Source organism: Cryptomeria japonica, chromosome 7, assembly GCF_030272615.1.
Source record: "Cryptomeria japonica chromosome 7, Sugi_1.0, whole genome shotgun sequence".
Taxonomy (NCBI): Eukaryota; Viridiplantae; Streptophyta; class Pinopsida; order Cupressales; family Cupressaceae; genus Cryptomeria; species Cryptomeria japonica.
The window spans coordinates 123,133,636-123,145,792 of record NC_081411.1 but is presented as its reverse complement, the minus strand read 5'-3'; positions in this window follow the sequence as shown (position 1 = coordinate 123,145,792).

Sequence of the window (12,157 nt, the reverse complement as noted above, 5' to 3'; positions counted from 1 at the left end):
GTTAACAAGATCAAAGTAACAACAATGAAGTTCAACATTTGGAAAGAAACGGATAGGTAAAAATTTGAACAACAAATATTAAGAAAGTAACATATAGGGCTACGATGTGGATGCAATCACATTTTCATTTTTGCAGTGGATTTAATTTGAAGAATAATAAATGGAAAAGACATAAAAGTAAGGAAAATTGCCGGGAAGAAAACATGGAAAGTCTTGATATTGTTTTCACAACTAAGAGGGAAAAATAAAATATCACTCAACATCATCTGTCCATACATGTGTATATATTTTTAACCAAATGATTTTCTAGTAGAAAACAATAATTGAACATGGCAAGGCACATACATATCATTGTTTTTCAACTAACAACATACAAACATACCGACTTATAGTGATAGAAAAGTATATACTAAAGTCCAACATGGATAACAACAAATGTCTTTATGCAGTAATTTTAATTCTCATGTGGAAGTTGATGTTGAATAGAAACTCTCTGCAGACGTGGACAATTTGGATATTTCCAACATCATATCCTAACACTTAGTTTGGAAGTCAATAGCTTTAGCTTTAATAATTGTTGATTTTAATCCTCTTTCTGAGTTGTCAATTTCAATTCCAAGTGACAAAGTAAAGCAAAAATGCTTGAAGATAATTGCATCAATGACTTCACGGGTAGAAGTTTTGGGTTCATTGTCATATTGCAACATGTAGAGTTCTTTTGCAAGCATTTGCAATAAATCATTACCAAATTCATCAAAAGCAATTGCCCACATGGCATCTGTGTGGTCTTGGATTTTAAAATGCAATAGATATTTGAATTTACATTTGTCTTTATATGCTTGACATCTAGAGAAAATCACAAGTTGTCATCATTCTACAAACTTTTTTTTTGCATTCTTTGCCATTGATATGCAATGGGCACACAGGATAGAAAAAATCATCCAATCTAACATACTTCAAAGTTACTTTAACAATTGCTTCAAAGGGTTGTGTCATAGAAGTATCTAACAGTCTAAAATAGATACAACAATCATTGTAATGGGATGAAAAAAAAATTGTTTGATGTTTGGTGGTGTTAAAGGCACACAATACTATATTTTTCTTCTTTAGACTGAAGAGAATCAACTTTAGGTATTGTAGGGTCTATGCTGAAATTTGTGTTTGCATTGGTATTGATGACTTTTCCATTAAAATCACTGACATGGATATTCTTTATAGCGGGGACAACAACCTTTTGAGAAGACAACATGCTATGTATTTCTTCAACCTGGTTATTGAAAGTTTCTCCCCATATATTTATGGTTATACTGGAAGATAACAAGTAAAAGATAGCTATGGTCCTGCATGCAACTTTAGAGCTATCTCTTCATCGAATGGTTGACATTTCACCAATAGTGTATACAAGCCCAACAATGTTAACCAAAGTATCAGTGGAAAGGTTTGAAATTTCACTAATTGTCATGAAGGACAATAGCTTAACTGCCACAAAATGGTCATCATCACAATGTTTAATTATCAAGTCTTGGTCCAAGGTGATTTCCATATGGTTTTTTAACTTTTTGTACTTTGTATTGGCTTCTTTAATTGATACTTTTTAAATGGTATACAAGCCACCAACTTCAATTCTATCATAATGTAACTTTGCAATGTCGTTGAAAAAAGTTGTAGACACTAAAAATTGGTCATCACTCCTATGTCGCTAACCTAATTTTTAACATGTCTTCTATGTCACGTTAGATCTTCATCATATGTTGAAATTGTGTCATTCATCTGGTTTGAGTTCATTTCAAATCCAACCCTAATCAATCTTGTTCATTCACATTTGATCCTAAATCACTATGATTGGCATTTTTTTCATTTTTAAATCATTCGAATTGTTCTCATCTTGACAATTAGACTTAATTCCTTCTTTGTAGATAATTAATCAGTTATTAATAATCAACCTCATTATCAATCAATTTCAATCAATCCTCTATGACACTCTATTAGCCTTTCATGACACTTTGTCAATTGATCTTATCAATGCTTTATCAAGTCGTTGTCAATTGATCTTATCAATCTTATCAGTCTCTTATCAAAATCATTATCAATCTTGGGTCTTTTTCTATCTTTTGCCCTATTTTGTTGTCAACCTCAGTCAATTGTCATTAATTTTCATCACTATTAGGACCTATCAATCATCATTATTGGGAACCAGTTCGTCATTAGGGTTGGTATCTTAAATTATTCAAATCATTTCCCTAGGTTGATTAATTAAATAATTAATCAACACCTTTGTTAACATGTCCCTTTTTGAATTAATAAATTTATATTTATTTATTCACCCTCTTTGTCCATGTCACAATTAATATTTTTATATATTAATTGGCTAATTTGAGTTATGAGTGGAATTAATAAATTTTAATTATTAATTCCACCTCATTTCTCCCTTTCCCACTTCTCCTCCTCTTTTTTAGCTTATCTCCTCTTTTTTAGCTTCCCTCCTCTTTTCTATCTTCCCCACCTCTTTTCTAGCCTTCCACTTTCCTCATTTTCGAATGACAAATTTCCCTCCACAATTCACTCATTTTGTCATAAAATGACATAGCAATTCATCATAAATCCTTACATCGCGACTTGTCATAGTTATTTGCATAGAAATATGTCATATTTTTTACATAGAAATATGTCATATTTTGTCATAATCATTCCCTTTTCGAATGAATTTGCCTCTTTCACATTTTTCATTACAATTTCATATTCTCGTGAACTTGCCTATAAATTGAGCATATTTCTTCATCATTGACATCCTCATTTTGAGTAACTATATGCTATAAAATTAACTTAAAATCTTCAAATCTTCTCGCCCTTTCTTTCAACACATTTGCAATTTGGAGTTTGAGAGCCACATACAATTTGATTAGAGAAGCAAGAAGGACAATGGAGGGGATCATTTAAGCATATGAAGGATGGTTTGCATTGTCTTACCCTATTTCCTTGTTTATGCTTTATTTGTGTACCTTCATTGAAGTGGGATTTATGGATTTTATTAAATGCCTAACTTTTCCTCTCACATCTTTTGGTGAACCCGGCGTGAACATTCTTGGATCTAATTTTTTTTGAAAGTTTTGCGAAGTTGCAGATTTTTTCATGGAGAAATTATAAATCCTTCTTCTAAAACCATCCTATGCATTTGATCACATAAAAATTTACATGCAGAATTAAACTAAATGATTTCTAGGTTTGTTAGATCTCATTCACACCTTTCTAGATAATTTTCGGTTTCTGATTTGGATAACAATTGAATAAGTTATTGTATTTTTAATTTTGTTGTTGTAAAAAGACAAATTTTTCAAAGCATGCATGCAACTTTCACTTAGATTAATTTAAAGGATGGTAAATTAATTATGCATTCATACAACTTTCATCTAGAAATTAATTTATGTTGGTAAATTAATCTTGCATTCATGTAACTTTCATCTAGATTAATTTAGGTTGGTAAATTAATCTTGCATTCATGCAACTTTCATTTAGATTAATTTAGGTTGGTAAATTAATCTTGAATTCATACAAATTTCATCTAGATTAATTTAGGTTGGTAAATTAATCTTGCATTCATGCAACTTTCATTTAGATTAATTTAGGTTGGTAACTTAATCATGCATTCATGCAAATTTCATCTAGATTAATCTATGGTGGTAAATTGGACAAGTTTCACATAGATTAATCTAAGATGTCAAAGAATCACAATTTTCATGGTGATTTATAGTTGATGAGTCTCTAACATTGTTGGCATCTTTGTGCCAAACACAAGTCAAATTTGAAAGTGAAAATTACTAACCCATTTGGTGTAGGACATAGTCAAAGGATTACATTTGAAACACCTGTTTGCATTTTGTAGCTTTGAGCACACTTCAATTTCTTAAGGTTAATGAAAATTTTCTTTCTATGTCTTCATTTAGATTGTTTTGCATGTGTTAACATTTAGAGGGCTTTCCTCCTGAGTAGCCTATAAGGTTGGGTGAGAGGGAACGACCCAAGTGGTGACAGGATGAAGTCGAGCCCTTCCAAACCACTATAAAAAAATGTGTTTGTGATGAAAGTTGCAAGAGACAAGTGTTACATTTTTTCATACCGGCATTATGTCTCCCTCAGTGTCTGTGTGGCACATGAAAACATGTAGAGTGTATAACCTCTAGAGGCTGGGAGGCCTCCTTTAACAGAGTGGAAAACGCTATTGATTATGACTACTCGAATAGATGCCTTGACTAAAACCTTTTGTTCTTAGAGACCAAAAAACATCTATTTGTTGGCATAATAGGTTGGACCTCCAAAGTCATCCCACAATTTCACAGCTCATTGTACAGATAATTGTTCCTTGAAAAGTGATGACATAAGGAATTGAAACTTGGTATGTGTTGGTAAACACATTTGTCTTTCACAATTTATTTAAATTTTTTTTATACTCTTTAGCTCAAAAAATGAAAGACAAATTTCACCAACCAGTTGGAAAATCATCATATTGATTAACTTCTGAATTAAGGTACAGCTCCCTTTAATTGATATTCAATCAGCTCCAAATTACAACCAACCAATATTATACTTTCCACTAGAAAGCACAGAAAGGTAATTGCATTCACCAGTCAACACCAAATGAACGCAAGCATTGATTCATATATAATTCTTTGTACAAAGCCGACAGACTTCACATGTACACTAAAACAAAATGAAAAGCTTAAAGATGAATTCCACTAATATTTTTTGCATACATAGAAAGCTATGACAGATCCTTTCTTAAAATAGATTCTCACATAAATCAAATTTCAAATGCCAAACACATAGATTTGAAGTCAAAGATAACTGTCATTTGATTTTCATTTATAAATGGTCGTCAACTTCCCACATACACAAAGTTTTATCAGCTAAAATTAAAGAGATAGTTTTTCAAAAACTTAGTGAACCCAATCAAAGTCATTACAAAGCTTATAAATAGGTCACCAAACCAATAGTTTTAACCAAAGGTAAAATTAACTCAAAAGAGTTAATCAGAAACTACCCTAACTGCATAACTAAAAATAAAAGACAAATAGACTCACTGGCAAACAACTGCCAGTAGTGCTAGTCATGTCGTCGATTCGATTTCGGTTGGATTTCCCAGGTTGTTATTCTAGACAGACACCATAACCGCTTTCGTCACGCTCCACTCTCAATGAACCTTCGAGAACTCTTGAATTACTATTACATGAGGCAAGCTGATGTGAATTACCCTTTGCTTCCAGAGTTCTTTCTTCCTTTTCACCATCTGTACTTTATCCCTATGTGAATCCAAGTGATCTAGGCAAATTGTGAGCATTGACTCCACTTTGGAAATCTTCGTAAAATATTCCACAGCCAAGGATTTCTCCACTTTAATTTGTTTAATGTGGCTGCTGAATTGATTGATCATTTTTGTTGTATCTTCCAAAGTCTGGCTATCCTCCTTGAGAAATTGGACATCTACGCAGCGCAAATCCTTTTGCATGGTTGTTCTCAGGGTTGTTAGTTATCCTCATAGACTAGCAAATTTGCTATTACCTTGCTCAATGATTTGGTTACGCCACTCTATGCTTTCTTTGCATATGAACATTATATCTTCATTTAACCCTAGCACTTCTCTTTCAGCAAGAAAATTCATCAGGCCATAGCATTGAATATCGTGCATTTGCTTTGAAATCACCACCCATTTAGTCTTTTCTTTTTGCTAGGAGATTAAGTTGGCATCCAATTCCTTGGTAACTTCATTAGCATCTTTGAAATTTGAACTAAATTGGATATATAATTAGTTCCTTGATGCACAATCGATGTGAGCCACTCAGAGAAAATCTCTGCAATCATCTTGTTTCGTTGAACCTCATCAAAGAACTTTTGATTACCAGGGGATTTTGAACTAAAGGGAACAAAACTTTGGGACAATGGCAGTGGACTATTCTGTAGAGCATGGATGTATTGAGCCATCTGCATTAAACTCTACTTTAATTCTGCTTTATCTTTTCCATCCTTCCAAGCGTGGGAGATAATCCTTTTGGTTGAAGTCTCTAAATGTTTCACATCAACTGCTCTGGTTCCTACCCCCAAATCAACTCGCTCAATAGTATAATCAACCTCTGAGGTAGTGGCAGCATCCTTATCAGATGTAGGTTTAGCGATGTCTGCAGTCCAATGTTTTGTGCCCTCATCAAAACCAATCATGGTCTCTATTTTTAGCCGCTTAGGCTTCGTGGCTCTTCCCAAACATTTACTCATGGCATCTTCCATTGACATTGAAATAGGCACCACATTTCTTTTCTTGGTAATTGAATCACTTAACCATTTAGGAGCCACAGTCAAATCCTTGGATTGCGTGGGGAAAGGCCCTTCTGAAGGCGGCAGTGTAGTGTTATCTTCATTAGACAGAACATTGAGCACCTGTGAATCCTAGATAGTAACATCAGAATCACTTAAGACCTTGTTTGCATTTGAAACAGGGGTTGTCATATTGCCCTGTACTTCCTCAGCATCTAAATCAAGAATGAGATGAGCGACAAGTGGCTGAAAATTCTTCTTGTATCTTGACCTGGTAACTTGGCCACCAACGGAAAGTGCAGCTTCAGAGTCAAGCTTTTCTTCTTTGATTTTAGCTTGCTTCTTTCCTGCAACAGAAATAGGGATATTAGTTAAAACAGGGGTTTTTCTTACAACTTTTCTTTTTCCATTCTTGTTTCTTGAACTGTTTGCTCTTGCCGGATGAAACCTGCAACTCCTAAGCCAATTCTATGTTCTACGAATTACACTGAAAGTGTGTGCCTGCACGCTATCTTCCATCTTTCTACTCCAGTCAACTTCTGGAAGGGGTTCATTATGTACCCGTTTCATGAATCTGGATCTAATACATCTCCATCATCTATGGTCACACCAGAGATATCCATTTTCAATTTCATATCAAGAATTTGCTTTAGAGTTAATTTGGACCAACTCCTTTTTCTCACTTCAAACTCATCTAGGCAGTCTTCCCAATAATCCTCCAATTGGGGCACATGTTGATCAGGCATTACCTTTTTCACATACTGGGCAATAAAACCTTTGCTATCAAAATTGTCTCTCTTCACAAAAGTTTTCAAATGAAACCTCTTAAATTCCAATTCGAGATTCAATGCATCAAAAACTGACCTGCAACTGTAATGGCCTAAATCAATAGGAAAAATTCCACTCGTGTCAGAATCTTCACCATAATCTTTTACAATATAGGCTAATTGCTTGGAGACTTCAATCAGAACACAGTAGTCTAAAACATATCTAGGTAGCCTAAAAGGTTCACCTTTAAAACCTCCAACCCTTATGTAAGTGAAGTGATTGAATTGGGTAAAGTAGCTACCATAGATGTTGATTAGTTCAACTGCTTCTACAGACATTCTCCTGTGCAAATTATCTTGTAACTCAAAAGTCATCCTCCCAGCGAAAATATCACTCCAGCGAAGGTAATTATCGACATGTCCTTTTTGGGTCAAATGGGGGTGATATTCATAAATTTTAATACCCTGAACCCATTTTGCATGGAGCAGTCTAGGCCACTCCCTCACACAAGCTATCATATATAACAGATATGAAGACATATAGAAATTTGACATCTTAGGGTAATTGCTCAAACCCTCATGCAACCTCTCTGCAATAACGGTGCCCCAGTCAATGAACCAATTTTTGTCGAGGGTGACCTGAATAAAGAAATACATCCATTCTTCCCAATAGGAGTGTGAATTTCCCCTAATTTTGTTTAACATTATTACCAAATATCTAATTCCAGGAATCAAATGTTCTCGGGTTAACAGCCTAGGCAACCTTGAGCCGCCCTTTTGAAATTTCAAAAGCCAATTCCTTGCAATAATGGTTCTGTAGTACTGCTTCTTCTCAGAATAAACCCCATAAGACTTACCAATAGTCTAATCCTCATAGGGTTCTTGATGTGGGATACCCATGGAAGCCATTACTATCTCTCTGTCAATAGACAACAGGACTTCACCATTATTTTTCCTAATGCATCTGTTAAATTTATAATAGTGATTCATACACTCTAAAGCTAACTCTGGACAAGGAGAAACTGTGGGAAATGCATCCGCTTCCAACAAACCACTTTGTGCAATGTCCTTCATCATGGAATCAACATCTAGGTTCCTTACTCTTTCTAAGAAAACATCTAAATCTAATTGAACTAGAGTTGTATCAGCCAACTCTGGTAAGGAACTTACAAGGGAAGAAAAGTTCATTAATTTAGGCAAGGTAGGCCTCATGCTTGACTCGCGATCTTTCCTCAATCAACTCAGATAAAGCAAAAAATAGGTAAAACGGAAACAAGCAGCTAAACAATATACCCAGATCTTTTTTAAAAATCGTAGCAATTAGGAAAGTCATTTAACATACCTTCCTCTGTCATCTGCAAGAAACCCCTGTCGCAGTCTATTTTCCTCTCGCTCCAAAAACTCTTCTTAAAACTTATTCACAAATGATAATCTTGACAAGACAACTGCTCAATTTAAAATAGCCATGAAAATCTTACTCATGATTACCACGAATTGTCATCATTACTCTTCACTTGTGCGACATTACTCTGAAATGATCGCGATCGAGCATGCATTTAATAACAAGTCACTTCATATCTGAAAACACAGATTCCCACGCCATACTTGCTATAAATGACAACTTTCAAATTATTAAGAAAGAATATTCCCTTTTTCTACCGCCATCAACCATATCTCAAAATCCGCGATGCCACCTCATGAAAAATCACATGATTTCCAAGAAATCAAATATCAAACTTTGAACCCTGAGGAACAATCAGCAACACAAAAACACAAACATGACAAATATTGAACTTTGAACCTTGAACCAAAAGGTTCAAGTTCAAGGTTCAAGCAATGCTAGACATCGACAAAGACCAAAGAAGACTTATAAAGCCACGCGGGAAAATAAACTTTAACACAACACCCATTGAACTTTGAACCTTGAACCAAAAAGGATCAAGTTCAAGGTTCAAGTTCAACATAGTGAAACTTAAAGAAAAGAGTGAAGACTGAATTACATAGAGAATTCAAAGCACACAACGCAACCAAAGGATCAATTAGGGACATGACTCAATAAGGCGACATATAGAATGGAAATTTTTATATACCGCCAATAGTATGCCCATAGAAGTGAGTGTCATGGAGGGGAGCCAATGCTACCAAGTTCCTAGGCTATCTACTATGAGTAAGCATGGTTGAGAGAAATCTCAAGTGGGAATCCAACAAGTATTGTCCTTGCTAGCCATAGGATTTGTTTTCGAAGGTACATCATTGTCGAAGGTCAAAGTCAAACAAACATTTTGTCTTCAGTGTTTATCAAAGGTGAATCACAAACAAAGGGACATAATCAACATCCCAATCAACCTTAGTTTTTCAAAAGCAAACAAAGTCCAAACAAGGGTCAAAATTTTGTCCAAGTATTCATCCAACATTTATGAACATGACTTTTCAAAATATTGGATACCCTTGTTTCAAAATTCATGTCACTTAGGGTTAGGTTTCACATAGTTCAAACCTAGGCCCTAGGACAAATAGTCATTATCCTCAATTTTAGTCTATTTCATTTTAAGTATCATCATTTTGTGCAGGCTTAAATTCATTCCCCTAGGTCTTGCCTTAGGTTGGAATTGTCATATATTTGCATTTATATCCTTATTTCACCGTCATTAGGTCATATCATATCATTGGTTCAAATCATATCATATCATCAAACCTTAGGTCATATCGTAGCATCATAGTCAACTTTGGTCCATATCATAACATAAGGTTGCATTTATATCCTTAGGTCATTTCATAACTTTGGTCCATTTCATGTCCTTATGTCATTTCATATCTCTAGGTCAAAGCACATCTTGAGCTCATTTTCATATCATATCTCGGGTTCATACCCTAGGTCCTTGTCAATAATCATTGTCCTTTTGCATAATACTCTCCATATTAGGTTTGTCAAACTTGAAAAAATCAAAACTTTAGATTAAACCCTAAGTTGTTGTTAGGGAGTCTTGACCTTGTCCAACATTTGTCCTTTTGTCATTATCATTTTGTCAAACTTAGCTTAGTATCCAAGTGTATAGGTGAGACATTGTCAATTTGTCCTATTTTTATTTTGTCCTTTGTCCTCTTAAGGTCTTGACTTCTTTTCAATTTCCTAAGGGTCACATCTTTAGGTTTGCATTCCAAGAGTTTGTCCAAACCTCAAAAACATCAAAAAACATAGGTTGCACTTTTTCCCTAGGTTGAATTCTCATTTGCTAAGGTTGCACGTAGTCCGCATATCATTGTAATTTTAAAATTCAAAAAGTCCAAAAAAAACAAAAAAAAAACAAGTTGCATTTCCATCCTTTTAGGTTGCATTTGCAATTCCATTAATTTCATCTCATTGCATCCTTAAAATCCCAAATTCAAAAATATTGCATAGCATAGTGACATGCCTATTGAAACAAAGTTCCAAGCTCCTATGATGCAACGAATTTTGACATATCAACTAATAATTGGTCCAATGAATAACACAATGCAATAAAATTTTAATCCAAGGCAATCACAATTATACACAGCTCAACAACAAGGCAATATTAATTAAACATTTTATGATGAAACAAGTGTCCAAATACGAAAACTAGAGGAAAAATTTGCTCGAGAAAGAGAGATTGTAGAACAAAAGGTGAAAAAGAGTTACAAGATTAGATCCTAAATGATGAAAATGCTTCCAAAATTTCAATGTCCAAATCAAAACATAGAGCTAGTTGGCATACAAGATCTCATCGAATGATCAGACATATTGGCTCTCATCTCTCAAATAGAGATGATGAAACAATTTCAAGCAACAAGCACAAATTTTACACAAATCCCAAGACAAACCTCAAGTCAAATCTTCAATCAATAACCAATGATCCAACAAAAACCAGTGGTCCAACATATCCAACATATAGAGTCAATGGTCCAACAAATCCAACCAACACAACTAATGTTGCAATTTCAATAATATGCTCAACCAAACACACAATGTCAACAATTGGTTCAACCAAATGGGGAGTACCAATAACAAAGTCAGCCAACAAATCAATATCAAAAACTAAAACCAAAGTTGCAACTCACATCAAGCCAAATTTTGAACATGTCAAACCAATTTTACCAACATTCAATTCAAAACCAAAATGTAACATCGAACCAAAACCAAATCACCTTCAAACAAGTTCAAAATAAAAATCCAACTATGTCAAAACCTTGCAAGAATTCAAATATGTCTCCAAATAAAGGTGGATCTATCACACAACTCTTAAAGAGAGTCCTAAGTGATTATTCTGAGAAATATAAAAATCATGCATGTATGTCTAGCAATGGCTCATTCCCTCATAAGAAAATTGACTCCCCAGTGGCATCTATTCCTACACCTTTTGAAAATTTGCAAGAACCTTCCATATCATCCTCATAAAACGATACACCCAAGGATGAAATCCCCCAAGGGTTATCCACAATTGATTTTCAAGCTAGTCCAATTCATGATGCAAGTCCTTGCCATGCTTTAGAAATGATAGACCCAATGCCACCATGTGCTTCATTTCCCATCAAACCTATTTAGAGGATCTCATTCAAAGTCCATCTCCCTCATGTCAAAGCATTGATTCCTTGCCAAAATCTCCCGTGCATATTCAAAGTCCAACCCCATGTCATCAGGATAATTTAGAGCATGAAGAAATGAGTCCTAAAATGGATCAAGATCAAGATATCCCAATCCATCCTATCCCAAATGATCCTCTTCCATTGCATGACCACAATGTCCTTTTAAATCCCATTGACATTCCACTTCTTAAGAAAGATCAATATATCCTTTCCATTATTCCCAATGATCTAATTGTAAGCCAAGAGAAAAACACTTTTAAAGACGAATCCAATGATCTTCCTCCCTGTCAAGATCAAAGTAAACTTTCAACTTCATGTCCATCACAAGATCCTATTGTGTGTGTGAAAAGTGAATAAAGTATCTGCAAGTTGTAAGACACAACACTTCAATTAAGTCATTGTATGCATGGTTAGTAAATCAATCAACAATGAACAATAAACCATCACAAAGCGACCTATTTTCTTCTAGTAGATGTGAGTTTAGTCTT